This window comes from Colobus angolensis, unplaced genomic scaffold, assembly GCF_000951035.1.
Source record: "Colobus angolensis palliatus isolate OR3802 unplaced genomic scaffold, Cang.pa_1.0 Scaffold13, whole genome shotgun sequence".
NCBI lineage: Eukaryota > Metazoa > Chordata > Mammalia > Primates > Cercopithecidae > Colobus > Colobus angolensis.
In genome coordinates, this window is record NW_012114252.1 from 4,220,170 (window position 1) to 4,242,331 (window position 22,162).

Below are 22,162 nucleotides of genomic sequence, written 5' to 3' on the forward strand. Positions count from 1 at the left end.
CTCTCCTTTATCCCATTCCAGAAATATCTACCACACATATTCTATGTGGCTTTCCTTGCACAGAATGTCAGGAAACACTGTCTACACCCTTGTTTTAATAAATTGTTGTCCTTTCAAACCTTTGCATTTATATCACAGATCGGATCTACTGGCTCCTTTTGAATTCCTCAATAGGTACCTCCCTGCCAATCACCTAAGCACCGAAAGCCCAACTATTCCACTTTCTTAGAGATACCGCTCTTAATTTAGATACCTAGTCCTAAGCTTCTAAGCTCTAGAGGGGTCTGATTTGTTGAGGAGAGGGGAATAAACAAATCAGACTCCTCCAATCGTACAAAATGCTACCTTTCATTATATGCAACAATAAATGACATTTTTAGGAAGTGATGTGTTTGTAATATTGTTATATTTGATCTTGCCATTTTTAACATGCCTTTATAAAAATAATTTCTTATGTGCATTTGTTTTTTAAATGGACCTTGCTAGCTCCAAACATTTTATTTTACACTTTAGTGTAGTGTTTGGTTTGTATCTACTGGGAATAAATTAATTAGTATCACAGATGGACCACCAAAATTTGAGACTTTCTGGGATATTGTTTGTACCATTTTTTTTAAAGAATATGAAAATTATTTATGAGAAGAAAAAAATAAAAATGAAAACACACACACACAACACACACACACACACACACACACACACACAAACACAGAGGCCACCTATAACCAAATTAAGGACATGTCTATGTTAACAAAACCTTTGTGTGAGGTTAGAGGTAGAAGGGGTGCATGGTCAAAGCCAAAGTTAAAAGAGCAAAAGAAGGAGAAAATGCAGTCCTAGAAGACTAGAATTAAGTCATTCAGAAAAAGGTAATGCAAGATATTAATTAATTAATTAATTTATTTATTTATTTATTTGACAGAGTCTCGCTCTGTTGCCCAGGCTGGAGTGCAGTGGCACAATCTTGGCTCACTGCAACCTCCACCTCCTGGGTTCAAACGATTCTGCTTCCTCAGCCTTCCAAGTAGCTGGGACTATAGGCGCGTTCCACCACACCCAGCTAATTTTTCGTATTTTTAGTAGAGACAGGATTTCACCATGTTAGCCAGGATGATCTCAATCTCCTGACCTCGTGATCCACCTGCCTCAGCCTCCCAAAGTGCTGCTGGGATTATAAGCATGAGCAACTGGTCCTGGCCACAAGATTTTTTAAACAATTCATAAACATATGTGTTTATAGGTCCATTTAGATGTACCTAGAGTCTCTATGTAATTGAAATAGATACATTTTTATAGACCATACACCATTATCTTTTTATGAAAAAAGATAAACTGTCTGGAAAGACAACTTTCCAGATAAGATGTCTGGAAAGGCAACTTACTTGGTTTTAAGTATTAGAAATCTTCGTACTTTTAAATATATACAACCAGATGTTACAGTTGATAAAGATGCATAAAAAGCGGCCGAACATATTACTTAAGGATTTTACTAAGGAAGGTTTAAGCGATATACATTTCATTTCTCTTCCATTAACGTATACTATTTATATTATAAACTTTTAAAAAAAAATGAGATGAGTTTAACTTGCATTTCCACTTGTATGCCTTCTAGAAAATAGAATCATTTGGAGAAGTCAAAACTTCATCACAGAATTAATATATGCCCCAGGTTAACTGCATTATTCATAGTTCCGGTTAATCTTTGGAATCATTACTGTCCCACTTAACAAACATTCACAGTGGTGAATTATATAGCACCCTAAAGCTATAGAAATACAGGACAATTAATAAAATCCCAACGTATCTCATCTGATTCTAGTGCTGACCTCTTAAAAGTAAAATCATTGCTATTATTCCTGTTAAGAGAATTTTCACTTCATGGAATGGGCCTGTACCTCCAGGAATAATATGGAGCTGTTCTCAAATTGTTTCACTGTTTTTGAAAGTTAACCTTTCGATATGATGGATAAAAGTTAACATTTGTAAAACTCAAACTGTTAGCCCAAATGCAACGTTGCCTCCTATGTTAGTACAACATCAGGTCAATGCCAAATGAGCCGTAAGTTTCAACTTTACAGTAGTAGTAGATACCTTGACCTTTGATACCTCACTCAAGTCATACCATGGGTGTTCTGATGTTTTGGTAGTGTTTGCAGTCATGTGCAAAGAAAAGGCTATGTTTTAAGTTGTATAGGTCTTAGTCATTACAGGATTTCTGTTACTATTCAAATATAAACTTTGTAAACATTTTCAGAAGTTTTTCAGCAAAAGAATTAAGAATTCATATGATGCCCTTTTTAAATGAAATCATAAAATTGAAGGAGATATGCAGATGTCTCCTGAATCCTTGGAAATATGACCAAGTCATAGTCCAGTGCATGAATGGATTTTGCATGTGTAAGTTTCGAGTCTGAAACTTTTCCTTTGTTAAGAAGTCAAGTTAATCAATTTCATTAAATTAAAACATGAATGAGCTCTAGAGATTGGCTGGATAGCATTGTGCCCATCATTAACAATAGTATATTGTGCATTTAAAATACTGTTAGGAGGGTAGATAATATGTTAAGTGTTCTTACTATAGTTTTATAAAATATAAATAAATGAAAATAATATACTGCCAATGGAATTGGAAATAAAAATTTAAAAAGAGTATTGATAGAGTTTTATATTATGTCCAAGGAACACTATTTTAAATGGACTTAAATTTGGGAAAGGAAGAATGATACGAAGACATACTGTAAATATTTTTATCATTATTTATCATTAAATATATTAAGATATTCTCCATAAGCATTATTACCAGAAAAATTATCTTTTTGGACATCTTATTGAAACAGTCCCATAAAATAGTGTTTCATGTGACTGGCTTCATTCTCGTGAAATGAAACCACATATATTTAACTATCTCCTTAAGCTTAGCTTAAGACCAAATATATATAATTGTTACTGGTGGCCAAAGAAATCAGTTCATTTTGGGTCACCCATTTTAGCTGAGTGGACATTCCTAATGGGTTAAAAAACAAAACAGAGTGTTTTAAAATGCACTTAAAAAAATTTTTCCCGCAATGGTGGTAACTGTGGGCTTCTTCTGCAGTGCTTTAAGCCAAGCTCCCCAGAACTAGTGTTGATATTGTTTCTTTAACAATAATCTTCAGTGACATAATTATTTCTTTTTAAATAATCAGTATGCTAAGCATTATAGGACTGGGAAACTACTGACTGAAAAGAGATGTGCCGTAATGAAGGTACTCCTTTTTTTAGATAATTTTGGCTGCTTATCAGAGCAGAAGCAGCTGTATTTTGGACTTACTTAGAGTTTCTATTTAATGCATCATGAAAAAGCAACAAGTGCTCCACCAGAAAAATCATGTTTTGTCGAAAGAAGTAAAGCAAAATGAGTTTCAGCTGTATACCATGGAAACTCACAACAGTAGGGGAAAGATCAACTTGGGAGTATATTTTTCGATGTTTGAATTGAGTTTTAAAAAAATTGTACTTTGAACTTAATGTCTATTGCCTCAGAGTAAAAATATTTTTAGAATCCTTATCAGTCAGAAAATTCTCTTCTTCAAACAAAATGAACTGGAATGTAGAGCTAAAATAACCCCGTTTTAGTTTGTGGAATGGCTGTTGAGCCTTTATTTTTATAAGCAAATGGCAAATGCTTGCTCCAATATATAGCTGATGCAAATTAAGCACATACTCTATTTCATAAATGAAGGGGGGATTATTGGAAACACTCTTGCACTGATCAGTAAAAACTGATTACCATCAAAGAAGGGCCTGATTACTAAACACCACTAGCTTAGTGTTTAGCTGTACCATCTGGCCAGCTCAGAGGGGAAAATTTGCTGAGCTTAAAAAATGTTTATTCCGACTTTCAACTCATGCATGTGTAGAACACAGATGAGGGAACATCTGATGTCCTTCAGATTCTTGTTGTTAAACAAACATAACTCCTCTTCAAGCACAAATTTAGTCGTTTTTCCTTTTTTTCCCCTCACTGATTTGGCTTCTTAAGCTATTCAGTTACAAGCATTATGGAAATAAGCATTAAAAAAAAAAAAGTAAGGGTGATTAGAGCCCTTAAAAATATCTGAAGGATAATGTTGACCTCATGTTTTTTCACAGACACTTTGATCTAGGTGGAATTCTATTATTTTACTTGAACTCATGTAGCGTAGAGGCCACATTCCAGGCACAGACCTGAGTGCTTACTGGGGACAGATGAACTCAGGACTTGCCTGCGCCTGGCTGCAGCACTTTTGCTCTAACTCATGCCTGGTCTATGGAATGGATGGCACTGCTTTTCCCACCCTTTAGTTTTGGTTAATTATTGCCAACCTGTAGAGCAAATGACTCTGCTTAACAGCCATTTTCCCTGAACACCCTTCCTTGATTATTCAAGATGAAGTCCTTAGAGTCACAAGTTTACCTATTCTGTAGCATGTACAGTTGTCATCATGATTTCTTATTCGATTATCAATCTTACCTCCCCAAGCCTATAAACAGAATTCAGTGCATGTGTTTTTATTCACCACTGTATTCCAGGCCCTAGAACTAACCCTGGCACATACCGGCCACTCAGTAAATATGGGTTGAATGAACAAATGGACAGAGAAATGAATGAGACACCTCTGCCTTCAGTTCAGTTTAAATTTAGAAACAAGGCGTAAGTGAAAGTGTGAGGAGACAAAGCAGAGCAAGGCAAGTACTGAAAGGTATGATCGCATGCAGTGATGGCCATTAGGATGATCTTCGTACAGGAATTCATAGAGGAATTCTTTTCAAGATAAATGCTGGCTTATGCAGGCTCCTAGGACTTATTTTTTATATCCATTCTTAATTAAACTAATGTTGAAAATAGTACACATTTATGGTAAACAGCCTTCAGTCCGCTTTGGGAGTCATTTGTTTGCTTGCTGTCTGGGAAGCTTCTTTCATAAAAGGATGCCCTTTTACTAGATCCCACCTGGGATCGTTATGGGATTATTCTTTCCTGCTTAACAAAAGTGGGATTTAAACTCTAATTTCCAAAAACATAGTGGCTAGCTAAAATTGGTATTGATTTAATGTTCTGGGTCAATTTTAAGTGATAAATGAACATTAGCAAAAAAAGAAGTTTCTAAATTCTATCAATCACATGGGATTTTTCATCGGCTCATTCCATTACAATCTTTTTCTCAGGGATAAGGTTTTCTAAGTCAATATTTTCCCAAATGTGTGCCCTTTTATCTTGCACTAAATATGGTAGTCTTTGTTTCTTCAATGGCCACGTGAGAACAGAAGGAAAATTTCTTCTCAGAGAAGACAGAGCAAAGCAATATTCTTGCCAAAAGTTATCACAGTTTAATAGCAAGAAGGAATGTACACTTCTCTAAACAAAATGTGCTATGCTTTCCGATGCTGACACCATTTATTTAGTCTTATTAAATAGCTGGTAAAATGATCCAAGTTTCAGAGAAACACAGCTGTAAGTGGCTGCTGCATGTGAAAAAAATAAATAAATAAAAATAAAAATGAAAATAAGGCAGTCCCCAAAAGCAGCAGGGAGAAGGAAAAAAAAAAAAAGGCAGCCCCCAAAAGCATCAGGAAGAAGAAGTGTGCAGTCTGGGAGGATCACCTTTCTCCACAGCTTCCCCTTCCAAACCCAGGCACTGATTTCCTCTCTCACTCCTCTTCTCCTGATATTCGTTCATTCACCTTATTTCTACACTCTTGCCCCTTCCATATTTTTAATTAACTTTTGTCTTTGTGCTTGCACACTTGCTTTGCTTTTCTTTCAGTCTATAGTTATTTTATGGGTGGCTTGGCACCTCAACCAGATGGCAATTAAGTGGAAGGCAGAAGTTGGCGTGCACACACAACCTCTAAATAAGTGCAGGCCTAGGAAGGATGATTCATGCTTTACCTCTATTCTTTCAGCTGCAGTCAGTATTTTTCCAATTTTGGTAGGCACCAGCCTCACCTAGAAAATTGTTACAACAAAACATGCTTTGACTCTACTCCAGACCTAGTAGGGCTTAAATCTCTGTATTTATTTGCCAAGTAGTTCAAAATTTAGTAGTTGGGGGAATGGGATCACCAACCATTCCGGTTTGCCCAGGAGCGAAGGATTTCCTGAGCTGTGTGCTAAAGCCTGAACGCTTCTGAGTAAATTGAGACATTTAGTCACCCTATTTAGGGTTGAAGATCAGGGCCAAAATAGTGCATGCATCTGTCTGCATTCCATCTTTTGATCCTAATTATTCTCAAATACCATACAACCCCCACTTTTATGGGTATAACATAGATATGTTACTTATCTATTCTTATTTTTGTATATTTTTTGTTTATTGCATGGTTTATTACATGTAATGAGAACAACAATCTCATAACATTGATTTGAGAATTAAATGAGATAAAATATGTAAAGCACTTAACATAATGCCTGATACTAAGTGTTCAATGAATGTTACATATTATTTCTCTTTAGGTCTAAAGGTATTTATTTTCTTCTTGGTTTCCTGGAATATTACTCTTTGGTAAAGGAAGTTTCTCACTGGTTTCCTAAGCCGGCAGTGGTCTGAGGCATGCCACCATTTCTTTGAGCCATAATGTGTTATATCATCTTCTTCCAAGACAGGTCCTCTTAGCTAGTGTGCTAACCGGACTTTCTCTCTCTGACTCAAAGGAGCTGTGCCTCAGAAGCTTTGTGGAGGTAGAAAGGCTTCTCCACACGTCCCATGATGGGAGAGGGATTCTACCCACCTTCTTTCTGGATTCTTCTATGGACTCTAATGATTTCTTCCTCAGTAGTGTCTATTCCCGGACCCAGCAACTGCTTTTTGAAATTTGCTTGCAGACATCAACTTTGCAACTCTTTATCTCGTTCTCAGCACTTCAACTTAAGGCTAATATTAGACCAAGACCCACTTCCTCTAGAAATAAATCCTTTTCTCCCCCATACTTTCTTGGTCAAATAAGGTTACAGACTTATTTGGCACTTACTTAAGTCATTTTTTTTTTTTTTCCTTAGGATGATTCTCGATTTGTTGATTGATGAAATCATAAAACATAATGTAACCCTCTAGGTAGCAGAGAATGTGCTTTGTAACATCATCCAGCGCTCCTTGTTGTGTTATCCTGCGGTCTCAGTAATCCACACTGTCTCCCAGATGAAGCCCTTTGCTCATTCTGTCTGTTCTATGCCAAACATATTAATAACACATACACCAGAGGACTGCTGGCACTGCCCCTCCCCAGAATAAGCAAACAAGTCATCTTTAAAAGTAAGTTGTTTCAGCTTCTTTGATAGGAATTAAGTCGCATACAAGGTCACAAAGTACATCAGTGAACTAACTGGAAACACAACCCAACAAGGCTGACTCCCAAGCCTGAGCACTTTACTAGATCACGCTTCCTTCCTCGGTGAAAGGCTTCCCAGGGCAGGAAGAACCAGAGAGCAAGCCTCTAAATTATACATGATTGTTTGTCTCATTTTCACTCCGTGGCTAATTGAAGACACAGGGGAGCACTGCTTTTTTGACTTAATCTCTCATAGTATCTCATTTGTCTCACAAGTGTCGGGGAGTGCACTCTGCAGGTTAGCTTTGTGAACGGTCGAATGGAATTCGGTGAGCTTTGAGGAGTCCTGGGATTACAAGTTCTGTGTCTTGGTTCACACCACTCTCTGCAGTTCCCTTTTGTTTGTTTCCTCATTTGCCATTTTAAAATAAAGTAAATACATTGTTTAAAAAGTCAAGCATAGAAGATCCACAGTTGATAGGAAAGGAATGTGAATCACTAAAGAGAAACCATTGAAGTATTTAAATGACCAAATAAGGAACATGGAAATGTTTCTACTCCTATAAATTTTAAGCCTGTGGGGAATCAAACTTGGATTCGTTTTAATAACAAAAGTTCAGAGTTCAATGTACCTTGTTCCGCCTGCTGAAGATTAGCACTGTGGTGGGAGTGTGCATGCAGGTTGCCAAAACCACAGTTCTGCACAGTGACTCACAAATTATAATTTTTGCGGTGTTTGGAAGAAGAATTTCCATATCATATCTAACAATATACTTTTGGCCCATAGCCCTGAATGCATTACCTTTTATGTAGTATAGGCTCAGTGCACTTTTGAGAATTAAGCAACAAAAATATTAATTAAATGTCACTGATGATAAAGAAAAGTAACGGCATCAACTAACATTAGATAACTGCAGGATGATATATTGCTTCTGTATGGATTTTTTGTTCTCATCTATGAAGATATCAGCATTGCTTAGGTTTACAGATGTCTGTGAGAAAGCACATCACCCTCTGTCAGGAAGGGTCATTGACTATTAAATTAAACAATAGACCTAAATGTGCTCACTTGGGCTTGCAACAGCTAAAGCCCTATGTCTCCTGCTTGGTCACTCCTGTCTTGTATTTAATATGCATTTCATGCCTTAAATGGAATTTTCAAGGATAGAAATGAAGGATTGCAATGGGGCAATCTAACTTTGGACATCTTGTGATGAGCAGAGAGGCATCATTGAGAGGAAAAGTTTTAAAAACAGGTGTACTTCAGAAATATTCAAAGGCAATATATACACAAGAAAGAGAAACAAGAAAAAAAGTTTGTTTAGGAAAGTCCTATAATTTTTTATATGGAAAGAAATCAAAGGCAAAGCAAATGGAGTGATGCTGTCCTGATAGAAGCCAGGCTGTGGAGGAGGAGTAACGGAATTCAGAACGTTGGTCCTGCACAGGGTCTTGCCAGACACATCCTTCTCCTCAGTCCTCAGATGAGGAGTCCTGTCTCCTGGAGCCTGAGGACCAAGTGCCCAGTCACACCATCATTCTAAGGAATTGTTCTGGACAGAATCTGGAGTTTTCAACTCCCTTCTGTATCCATTTTTATTATGGATGCTGCTTTGAAGGATGGATAAAGTGCTAGGAAAAGTTGTTGTCATCTAAAAAACCAGAATTCTTTCTACTCAAAACTCTTGTTCTCTACCATGTACCCAGTGGGACATTTTCTCTATAGTTTTTTCCAATATATAGTAGGTTCTGACAGGACACTGCTTATCCTCACAAGGAAGGCACTTTTATTAAGAATTTAGCCAAAAAAAAAAAGAAGGAGAGAATAAGAAATGGAGATCATTTAAAGAAAAAGTAAAATGCCACTCTAGTTAGTAATTCTGCCACTTAATGACAGAATTAGTAAAAGTCACGTATAAAGCCTGCATGATGGATTCACTTTCTCAGGAACTCTCTTTAATAATACAATGTTATATTCTGAGTAACAACTTGATACATAAATTAAATAACAGGAAGGTATGTGTGTCATAATCTTAGAGATGGTTCATCAATAAGCATTTCAGAGACCACAGTGAGACATATCCTTTTCTGAGCTCTGGAAATGGATGATGAAAAAGACAAGGAATGTCTATTTAGCTTCAGTATGCAGCTGACTTTTTTGAGGTAGCTTACATACCCCAAAATCTTTCCAAGTAGATTTAAAATGGTCCATTCTTCATCCTGCCTCACTCAGTCTTATGGTATGTGACCATAGATGTTCCTGTGTAGTTTTAAGTTGCCCCTCTGCAAAATTCCTTAGCTAATCCGTACTTGAGCCCGTGGTTTTTTCACCTACCTTTCATGGGTTCAGTCTATGCCCTTTGATTTGGCAACTCCTTTTCAAAATATTATCTGTGATTTTCATAGCCATCAAACCATTACCAATCCTGCCTCACCCACTATGGCCTCTGTTGTTTAGACTCTAATAACAACCATTGAGTCTTACAAGAGATTGCCATTAGGTATACTGGCAGATTCGTCAAAAAGGTATGGGATGGAAGTCCAACTTGCCAGCAGAGCAACTTAAAATCTTCTCTTCAGGGAGAGATTTTATAGCAGTACATACTGCCCAATAGACATCATTTTGCCATGCAGCAGACAGGTCAGGTGTAAGAAGACAAGTTCAGATCAGGCAGTCAGAAGAGCTGCTTTGGCTTAGATGCCTCATACCTCCAATGCAGCCAATACTTCTGACAGATCCATGGGCATAGCTGTCATTGTATATGATATGGAGCATGCCAGTTAGAAAAGTCACCACATTCAGGGACACTTAAAACTATGAAGACTGTTCCAGATATGTACAGACCAATTTGCCAGCCAGGGGTCATTTTTCCTGTAGGCACTATTCCTAAGTAACACAGTTGGTATATAGCAGGTGGCCAGGAGAGTAGAACTGGAACATTCACTGGGGCTCAGGTCTTCAAGAAGAGTGTAGTCTTTGCCTACACTCCTGGATTAATGGACAACTCCACTCAGTCTCACTTCTCCTTAGAGCTATTTTTAAGAGCACTGGAATATTAGCGACCATATCACAAAGTATCTTCTATTTTTAACTTGATCAGGAGATAAGTTATTCTAATATTATGCACTTTTCTTCCAGTTCTCTTTCATATATTATTTTTACCAGAATCCTAGACACTAATGACACACTTAAAGACAGAATTAGTAAAAGTCATTTATAAAGGCTGCATGACGGATTAACTTTCTCAAGAACTCTCTTTGATACTACAATGTTATATTCTGAGTACTATCTTGATGTATACATTAAATAAGTTAACATGAAGGCATACGTGTCATAGTCTTAGTTGGAGTTGGTTCATTGGTAAGCATTTCAGAGATCCCAGTGAGACATATCCTGTTCTGGGCTCTAGAAATTGATGATGAAAAAGACAGGGAAAGGGTCTTCTGTAAGTGGCCTGTACTTGATTGGAAGAGACCATCAGTTGGTTAAAAAGTTAGTAATCTAATTTCAGATACAGTCAAGTATTGAAGCAGACAGGGCATGAGGAGTGGACTTCAGGAAAGTCTTCTCTTACCAGAGAGCTCAGCCAAGGCCCTTGGGAGGAGATGCCATCTGAGTGGATAAACAAAGATGAGAAAAGGACATCCATGCAAAACCAGAACATTCCAAGAGAAAAAGGAGCAAATACAGATGCCCAGAGATCGTAAAGTTCTGCATATATAATAAAACAGTGATAACAACATGTACTGTACTTATTGCTAATGTTTATTCTGCTTACTGCATGCTAGACACTGTGTGCTAAGTAGTTACTCCTCATTATCTCATTTTGTTTTTCTTTTTATTGCTTCAAGAGGCGGGGTCTTGCTCTGTTGCCCAGGCTGACCTTGAACTCCTAGGCTCCAGTGATCCTTCTGCCTTAGCCTCCCGAGTAGCTGGGACCACAGGCGCACACTGCCTCCTGGCATTCTCATTCATTTTCCAAACTATGTAAAAGACTTTACAGATGAGGAAACTGAGGCCTAAAGAAGTTCAATTGTAGGGTTAGAGTCATGTAGATGTTAGGGTTCATATCTGAGATTTGAGCCCAGGCTCAAAGTCTAGAGTCTAAAGCATTCTCCTCAAACTAAACCTGGAGTTTTCTGGAAGAAAATTGTCGTTGCCGCCTTCAGGCCTGCTGAGCTTCTGAAAGCTAAGTGAAGCTACAAAAGAGATGAGGCTGAGAGTGATCGTGGAGAAATTAAAAGCACGTATATTTGGTCAAGCAAACATTACTTTGCAGTCTATTAGCTACAGTTAAATATTTAACACCTTGGAAAGCTCAGGGTTGATGACATTTTCAAATTGTCAATTTCTGTTTACATTGGGGCAGTCCGCAGCATTACTGTGTTCAAAAACAGTTGGACTAGTCTTACTTTGCCTTAATTGAATGGTTCACTTTTAACACCCAAATCAGAAGTTGGCGAATGTCATCTAAACAAACCAATTTCAACAGTTTTAAAGTTACTTAGAAATATAATGCTGTCAGAAAATAATTCTCTGAAAAGTCACAAAATTCTGCAGCATGACTCATTATTTGCAGACTGTTTTTATAAGAAAATGATTGGCTTTTTAAAAATGTAGTGCTGCAGCCAGCAACAATAAACCCCCTTTGGAAAACACATGATTCGGTTTCATTTGCCTTTAAAGCCTTTTTTTTTTTTTACTAACTTTTTTTTTTTTTTTTTTTTTTTTTTTTTTTTTTTTTTTTTTGGTTTACTAAGCACTAGCCTGGAGAGAAACACCCAAATATCTGTTCACTGAGAACTACGTAAAAATAATGCAATCTAGGTAATCTCTCAACATTGTACTTTGCAAATATAGGGAGTAAAATTTCACTATGTTAATAGTGTTATTATAATAATAGCAGTAGTAATGATAGCTTACATGTATTCAGCCCTTACTATGCGCTGGCACAGTTCTAAACACTCTTAACAACATCTCTGAAATAGACACTAAGAACATCCTCATCTTACAGATGAAACTGCTGAGACTGAAAGTAGTTACGTAACTTCCCCCAAACAGATGAGGGCAAATTGCCAAGTGGCAGAGCTGGGATTTCAACCCAAACTCTGTTTTACCACCTCAGTGAATTATCTCCAGAAGAGTGTCCATAGCATCTTCTTTTGAAACCCAGTATCAGCCTGGGATAATGAACTGATATGATCCAGATCCATCAATACATTTCTCTTACCTATCTTTTCAAGGTATGTTCAGAAAAAAAGAAAGAAAGAATATATTGTATTTTAAAGCCAGCACAAATCTATGCTTCTGCCCTTGGCTTCACTAGAAGAAGTCTGGAAACCCCCATATAGCAGGCAATTAATAAATCAGTTATTATGCTTGGGTCTGTATCAACTTTGTAAGTGACATAAAACATTTCATCAGGACTTACCTTGTCCCTGTTAAACCATCAGATCCATCCTATTCCCTGCTGACTGGTTTCCAGGCTTTCAGAAACATCAGATGGCTGTGGCAGTAAGTAGGATGTGGGCCATCCTTCCACCAAATAATGACCAACTATACAGAACAGTTGTGCTAATGTCATGATTAAGCACCCTTGCCCATCGACCAACCTCTGTCTGAGTTCCTTATCCATAGAGATATCTCTAATAATAAAGAATAGAACTTCAATCCACATCTGGTTGAGTTCTAATCCAGCAAACTTCCAAAAAGGACATACTTGCCATTCCTCAATCATCTGACCTCAATCCAGTGATGTAACTGAGTGTGGCTTCCTGGTTGCTGACCATGCTGTCATAATTGCATAGCCATAGGTAAAAGGATCTCACACCGGGGTTGAAACAGGCGATCAAGCAAGTTTTAGTTTAAATTCCCAAACCCCATCTCTTGCTTTCTCATATTCTTCACTTTTCTGTGTTCTTATCTCTTCTATTCCTTCATTCCTGTTTTTTCTAACTCTTGTGCTTACTAGCAACATGAAGCCCAGCTAAGCCTTTCCATTTGCCAAGATAACTCTCCTAAGCAGAGCAAATCACATCTACCCTTTTGCTCAGGCATTCCAGTGTGCTCTGACACTATTACTTTTTTGTTGCCAATGAGGTTTTTATTGTTTGCTTAACAAAATTATTTCATTAAGTGAATGGCTTTAGAGATTCATTTGGTTTTATTTTATTACTGGCTTGGGGAAAGATATACAGCTTTTGTTAGGAGAATATGCCAAAAAATAGAATCGGTACCTATGTAGACATTATTGTTATGATTTATTTCCCTGTATAGTAATAACATTATTTTATAGGTTTACATGAATACATTTAATTGCTGTTCTGAGAATTCCAAAGCTGATGTGTACAAGGGTTACTGCTGATGCCTGGTGCATGCTGAATCAGTAAATTCCAATCATTTGTGTATTTGTACCTATGTATATCTATACCTTATATGTCTACATCTTCATCTGTGTCTATTTGTATATATATTTCTGAGACCAGCTAAGAGTTCCCTTTCATTAAATTTCTGTTGCCATATTTAAAAAAAATACTTTCTACTAAAATATATTAAGGGAAAAGCAAGTTATCAAGTCCACCGGACCTTCATTTATAACACCAGAAGAACACTCAGTGTAAGTGAGATCTTGAAAGAGGAGTCAAAGGTGAGCTTTTTCAATGCTGGTAATTAATTCTTGCTTTGCATAGGCTAATTGAGGGCAATCATTGAATACTTGATGTCATTTCATTTCCTAGCTGTCAATGGGACTACAGCCTGCTTTCCCTGCTAAATCTGTTAACCTCTGTGCTTTCTGTTGCTGTTAGAGGGATGTTCAAGATAGAGGGGCACCAACAACTTTGTTCTTTTTTTGTGGATATCAATATTTTTCTTCAAAAGAATGTTGTTCTCCTTTGACAGATTTTTTTTTCTCTTCCTAATATCTCTGTTAAGGCACAAAAAAAAGAAGCAGCAACTTGCTGTTACTGTTGATACCAAATTGAAGAGAGTGAATTATAAGAGAGATTTCTTAGGTGGTCTGCCTTACTTTGTAGACTAACTGGTGCTCAAATCCATGCAAATATACTCACTAACTTGTTCCAAATAGTTACTGAGTATCTATTAAGTTGTAGCATTGTGCTAAGTATTGGAAAGAGGTGAGAAAGGAGACATTAACTCTGCCTTTCAGCAGTTCAAAGATCACTTTTGAGGTTGAAGTGACATCAGTGCACTTGTTTCGATATGGCCTTTGGCAAAACCGGTAATATTTTAGGTGCCCACTTTCACCATTCTTGTACCTGTTGTTCCGCCAGTCTTCTATACTAGGACAAATTATTTATTTCACCATCCTTAATCCCTTTAGCTAACTCTCCACTCTATCTCACCTCTCAACCCTACCCAAATAAATCCCATTCCAAGCAAATGGCTTCTTTGGCAGTAGTTGAGGCCATACAGCCAAGTCTTTCCCATGGGAAAATGTGTGGAAATGTGTGCCATAAGTTTCTGGGTTGGCTGGATACATTTGCCTTGATGGCCAATGAGATTACAGCCATGTTTTGCATCCATCCAGTAACTCAGAGAACTGCAGGCAATCCAAGTGGAACAAATCATTTTTCTTCTGAAAGATCATTGAGATAAACATTTCTGGATTATTTATTTGTTTGTTTAGTTTTGCTTAAATACTTGCCAATCTAGATTTTGCTGTATGTTTACAACTAGCCTTTTACATTTTAAAAACATTTTATATTAATCTGCCAAATGTAATTTTCTACCACACACTGCTTTTCTTTCCAGTTTATTATTAATATCACTTTCTATGCATATTTGTGTGTGTTCCTCGAGAGAAAGGACTGAGACTAATATCTTTACAAGCCTCTTAGAACTTAGTATTGTGGCCACCAGTGGAGGAGCTGAGTACATTGGACTGAATTCACTGGGCTTTAATCAATGTTAATTACTATTTTTTGTATAAACAAAATAATTTACATCCAAAATAGCCTTCTCACATACTTGATGACAATCTAAATCAAGTTTATTCCTTCAGCTTCTTCTGGTGTCTTTGTTAAAAATTATGGAATACTTGTTTATAATTCCATATTGAGATGACAGACAACTTGGAAAAATGATAAAAGCCTCAAAGTATCTATGGACCATTAGAATATACATTGATTGAAATTATAGTAATCCTGCAACTAGCTAGGGGTGATGTGCCCCTCTATTTCACTATTTTCCATCACAAAAGAATGGGATCCAAGTTCTGTGATTCAATTTCAAAGAGAGAGTTTGATTATCCCCTGAACACCTAAATGGCTTATGTTAGCATCGTATGTGCTATATGCTATATCTGTTCCAGTAATCACTGTCTCTTTTTCATATGGGCCAGTTCTTTGTTCTTTTGTTCTTTATTGGAGGCCACCTTCATCCCCAATTTCTCCAGAGGCACCGCACATGTACCTTAGAGCTTAGTGTGGGGAAAGGACACCCCATGTCGTCTGGTGAATGGGGAGACTCTTCCACTCTATAAAGAAAGACCATTCTGGATATTCCCTTAGTTGTGTGCATATAATCCCCTGGGACTGGAAGATGCTACTCTTTTCCACTGGTGGAGTTCGTGTTGAAGAGTCGAGGACATTATTTTTTTCTTTATGGATCCAAGGAATGTGACTTGTCTTACAAATAGAGAACTAGACCCAATACACATAGAGATGAATAACTAGATTAGGGAAAGTGAGGCAAGAATGAGGCAAAAGTCATCCAATAATGTATTTATTTATTTAAATATTTGTTTATTTATTTGTTTATTTATTTATTTTTTGAGACAAAGATTCTCGCTCTGTGGCCTAGGCTGCAGTGGTGCGATCCTGGCTCACTGCAAGCTCCACCTCCCGGGTTCACACCATTCTCCTGCTTCAGCCTCCCGAGTAGCTGGGACTACAGGCGCCCGCCACCTCGCTGGGCTAATTTTTTGTATTTTTAGTAGAGACAGGATTTCATTGTGTTAGCCAGGATGGTCTCGATCTACTGACCTCGAGAACTGTCGGCCTCAGCCTCCCAAAGTGCTGGGATTACAGCCGTGAGCTACCGCGCCCGGCCGCCCAGTAATTTTTAATTTTGTACACGAAAGTCATTAAGAAGTAATGAGGATGAAAACAAATATGGATTCAAGACCCGAAAATTTAAGAAAAGGATTTTTTCCCTGCAAAGTGTGAAGAAAACACACGTCAGCCTAGAATTAAATATGTGTATTAGATTCATTAATTGAAAACCAAAAGAAATTAAAAAGCAAAGAAACAAAAAACATTGTTTTCCTTAAGAGAGTATCGCCATAGGCTACACATATAGTCAATTACATCCCACCATATTAGATGCTATTTGCTATTGTAAACAACTAGCTCAGCCATCATTGTGGGTTTATCTTTTCCAAACTTTACATCTTCAAATGACCCCTGGCTTAGTCAGTTTGTTAAAAACAGCATATAAAACAACCCCTAAAGCCTTCTCTAAACTGGTACACAGCGTTCTTCATTATTAAACAGCTGGCACTCTAACTATATGAAATTTCATTAAATTAACCTTAATGACTTAATGGTTCACAATCACAAAAAAACATACAATAAAATTTTAAGATGCAACTTCTACCCTTTTCTAAAATCACTTCTATTAAAGATTTCACAATGTTAATGTTTAAATCAAATCATAGAATGATTCAACAATAATCTGCATTTTATTTTTAACTTTAAACATCTATTTTGGTCATTGCCTTTACGTTTCTTCCTATTTATGCTTCCTGTTATAGTAAAAACTTATTACTATAAAATGACTGATTTTATTTTTAATTTCTGTTTGACCTTGTCCTTATTGACTAGAAATCTATTTTTTTGATGACCTACATTATGTAAAGTACTGCTATAGGCATACCGTAAAATGTTTAAGCCCCTATTTCCAAGGGTCTTACATACTAAAAGAAATACATAATTATATTTTGTCTACTCTTTACTAACAAAAGTCTTTTTCAAAAGCATCGTTTTGATCCTGTGAAGACTCCAGGAATTATTTCTATTTTGTAAATGAAAAGCCAAGGTTCAGAAACAAGCAACATGCCCAAGTTAAGGGATGGTTACAGGCAGAATCAAGATACTGATTTTGTACACATCCGGGATCCTTTTCCCAATATTTCTGTCCCTAGAGTTGGGGTCCTAAAAAATTATCTGTTAGAAGCATTTGAAATTGTTACTATATGAAATATAAAGAAGAGGAGCTTTTCAAAGGCCATTAGTGAAATTAGAAATGATTTTATGGGAGAGTCCCACAAATTAGGATAATGTGATCCTGTGAAAATGTCTGAGACTGTCTGAGCCATGATATTAGATGTAGGACATAAAAGTCAGGGCTAATACATCAAGAAAATACTGTATATACCCTTTTCTAACTGTGTATACAGGTGAAATATCTATTAGGGTCAGCATCTGTTGAAAAATTGTATATATATATGTATAATTTTAATTGACAAAAATTATATGTTTATGTTATACAATATGATGTTTGATATATGTATACACTGGAGGTGACTAAATGAATTTTATTAGCATATGTATTACCTTATACATTTATTTTTGTTGGTAAGAACATTTAAAGTCTACTTTTTTAGCAATTTTCAAGTATACAATATATTGTTCTTAATTACAGTCACCATGAGATACAACAGATCTCTTGAACTTACTCTAACTGAAATTTTCTACCCTTTGATCAACATATTCCCAATCCCCACACCCTCTAACCTCTGATAACCACCACTGCACTCTCTGCTTGTGGGTTCAACATTTTTAGATTCCACATATGTGTGAGATCATGTGATTTTTATCATTCTGTGGTTGGCTTATTTTATTTAACATAGTGTCTTCTAGGTTCATCCATGTTGACCCATAAATGACAGCATTTTCTTCTTTTTCAAGGCGGAATAGCATTTCATTTTGTATATATATCCCATTTTCCTTATCCATTCATCATTGTTGGACACTTACGTTGATTTCATGGCTTGCCTGTTCCGAATAGTACCGCAGTGAACATGGGTTGTGCATACATCTCTTGTACTTGCTTATTTCATTTTCCTTATCCAGAAGTCGGATTGCTGCATCATATAGTAGTTCAATTTTTGATTTTTTGAAAAACCTCCATTCTCTTTTCCATAATGGCTGTATTAATTTACATTCCCACCAAACCTGTATAAGAGTTCCTTTTTCTCCACATTTTTACCAACATTTGTTTTATTTTGTTTTGATAACAGTCATTCTAACAAGTATGAAGTGAAATCTCATGGATTTGATTTGCATTTACCTGATGATTAGTGATATTGACCACTTTTACATATACCTGTTGACCATTTGTATGTCTTCCTTTAAGAAATATTTGTTCAGGTCCTTTGTCCATTTTAAAAATCAGATTTTATATATATATACACATATGTGTGTATATATATACACATATATATGTGTGTGCATATGTATATTTGCAGTTGAATTATTATGGCCCTAGGATTCTGGGTAATATTTATTTATTATTTTCTTTAAGTTCTGGGTACATGTACAGAAAGTGCAGGTTTGTTGTGTGGGTAAAGGTATGCCGTGGTGGTTTGCTGCACTTATCAACTGATCACCTAGGTATTAAGGCCTGCATGCATTAGCTATGCTGCCCTTCCCCAACACGCCCCAGTGTGTGTTTTTCCCCCCATGTGTCCATGTGTTCTCATTGTTAAGCTCCCTCTTATAAGTTAGAACATGCAGTATTTAGTTTTCTGTTCCTGCATTAGTTTGCTGAGGTTAATGGCTTCAGGCTCCATCCATGTCCCTGCAAAGGACATGATTTTATTCCTTTTTATGGCTGTATAGTATTCCATGGTGTATACATACTTTTTTTTTTTATCCAGTCTATCATTAATGGGCATTTGTGCTGATTTCATGTCTTTGCTATTGTGCGTAGTGCTGCAGTGAAGATATGTGTGCATCTATCTTTATAACAGAATGATTTATATTCCTTTGGGTATATACCCAGTAATGAGATTGCTGGCTCAAATGGCTTTTCTAGTTCTAGATACTTGAGGAATCACCACACTGTCTTCCACAGCGGTTGAACTAAATTTATCTTCCCACCAACAGTGTAAAAGTGTTCCTTTTTCTCTGCAACCTCACCAGTATCTGTTGTTTCTTGACTTGTTAATAATTGATATTCTGACTGGGGTGAGATTATTGTATCTCATTGTGGTTTTGAGATCTGTCTATCTATCTATCTATCTAAATAAGAGAGAAAGTATACAGAGTAAATAAATTTCCATGGAGCCACCACCCATCACTGTTATTCTCTGGAGAGTCACATGAAATGTTCCAAACTATACTGGAATCCCCATCTTCTCCTTCTATCATATCCTATCATGCAGCCTACACTGCAGTCTAGATACTTCTCTCCCAACCTATCAAACATATTTATGCTTCTGTGCTTTACTGATTCTGTTCCCTCTCCTAGAATAATCTTGCTGTTCATGTGAAAGTCATTTGTTCTTTAAAATTTTTTCCATTGCCCACGTAGAATTAATTGCCTTCACCTCTTTGTTCCTATGGAATTTAGTTAATACCAAAAAATAAAAGGTAAAGACTATAACCTCATGTAATATGTGGTTATAAAATGTTATAAATGGTTCAGGGTCCTTCATTTTACTACACAGTCCCACAGAAGAAGGAGCACATCTATTCTTCACTGCAGTGTCCCTATGCCTAAGGTACCGCTATGTACATAACGGAGTACCTATACAGTGAATATTTAATGAAATCAAGAAGAGATAATCAGAGGCAGGGTGGGGGTATGGATTGAATTGGATTGACATATATAATAATAAGCTTTATTCATGATAAAGACAGACAGGTTGTCTGGGGTCTGAGAACTATTAGAGGTAGTATCGTCCTGGAGTCCAGCTCACAGAGCAAGGAGACATGAATATTTCCCTGTAGTTACTGGACCAGAACAACCTGCACAGATTCATTGGAAATTGTTTTCTTCCTTCCATCCAAACAATTCTACACTACTAGGGCCCCAGAGCAAATAGAGATGTAGGGAAATTTCTGTTTATGTAATGTACTCCAGCTGAGTAAACATTTTTCAAACCCCTTCCTCAAAAACATGGGTTTTACACCTGTGACTCTGCTCACACTGACTTCCCACTAAAGCACCTAGCCTTCAGCTTATTTCTCAGATGCAGACGTAAATTGCTAAGGCCAAGGTTTACTGGAGTTTATTCTTATCTATTTTAGAATCCCATTGCTGAAACCTCTTGTCTACTTCCAACTGTTGGGTGTCTTTAAAAGAAGTGGTCTGTTTTGATTTGCATTTCTCTGCTGGCTAGTAATGATGAGCATTTTTTCATGTGTCTGTTGGCTGCATAAATGCCTTCTTTTGAGAAGTGTCTGTTCATATCCTTTGCCCACTTTTTGATGGGGTTGTTTGTCTTTTTCTTGTAAATTTGTTTGAGTTCTTTGTAGGTTCTGGATATACACCAGTTAGAATGGTGATCATTAAAAAGTCAGGACACAACAGGTGCTGGAGAGGATGTGGAGAAATAGGAACACTTTTACACTGTCGGTGGGAGTGTAAACTAGATCAACCATTGTGGAAGACAGTGTGGCGATTCCTCAAGGATCTAGAACTAGAAATACCATTTGACCCAGCCATCCCATTACTGGGTATATACCCAAAGGATTATAAGTCATGCTGCTATAAAGATGCATACACACGTATGTTCATTGCGGCACTATTCACAATAGCAAAGACTTGGAACCAACCCAAGTGTCCATCAATGACAGACTGGATTAAGAAAATGTGGCACATATACACCATGGAATACTATGCAGCCATAAAAAAGGATGAGTTCGTGTCCTTTGTAGGGACATGGATGAAGCTGGAAACCATCATTCTCAGCAAACTATCACAAGAACAGAAAACCGAACACAGCATGTTCTCACTCATAGGTGGGAATTGAACAATGAGAACACTTGGACACAGGAAGGGGAACATCACACACTGGAGCCTGTGGGTAGTGGAAGGGGAGAGGGATAGCATTAGGAGATATACCTAATGTAAATGACCAGTTAATAGGTGCAGCACACCAGCATGGCACAAGTATACATATGTAACAAACCTGCACATTGTGCATATGTACCCTAGAACTTAAAGTATAATAAAAAATAAAGAAAATAAATAAATAAAATAAAGTAAAATACATGTTCTATGTTTGATAGAACAGACATATAGGCAGACTATGCATAAATCACAGATTTTTAAAGAACTAGTTGTGAAAATTTAAGGGAAATAATCAGTCAAGACACAGTGAAATCAAAGAACAATTGACTCTCTTCCAAAATATTGACATGTATTTTCTGGGTGAATTTTGTGTTGCCTAGAGTTTGGTTGTTAGCATTAAAATTTCAGAAATATAACAATTTCAGCTTTTTTTAAGTTGATGCAGATTTCCAAAATGAATTCGACTTTATCAATGCAAAACAGTGGTGTGGATTACTAGAATAATTATTTTTAAAACAGCACAAAATGCAGACACTAATACTTGTATCAACATGGCCAAAATATTTTCTGCTTAGGGAACATGTGTGGGAAAATATATTACAATACAAATAACAATTTGTGTGAATAATAAATGTAACTGTTACCAGAACCCAGAAAAAAAAAAAAAAGAAGTGTCTGTAATTTTATGTATGCTTGAAGAGAAATTCTCAAAGTTGCTTAAAACCCATGTTTGAACTTCCTTGTAAATTTAAGTTATATTCCAATCAATGATTATTTTTTCCACTGAAATGAATGGCTGATTGTGATATAGAGCCTCAACACATGTGCAAA

The 22,162-nt window shown here is 36.7% G+C and overlaps 1 protein-coding gene and 1 long non-coding RNA gene across 2 annotated transcripts in view; both read left to right on the plus strand.

The window, feature by feature from the left end:
* Window positions 1–22,162, plus strand: part of GPC6 (glypican 6) — a 1,213,294-nt gene that overhangs the window by 554,765 nt on the left and 636,367 nt on the right. The window lies entirely within an intron of this gene.
* Window positions 5,736–21,496, plus strand: LOC105505831. The gene is made up of 2 exons (XR_001000817.1): window positions 5,736–7,727; window positions 21,383–21,496. It is a non-coding gene; the product is annotated as an uncharacterized LOC105505831 (long non-coding RNA).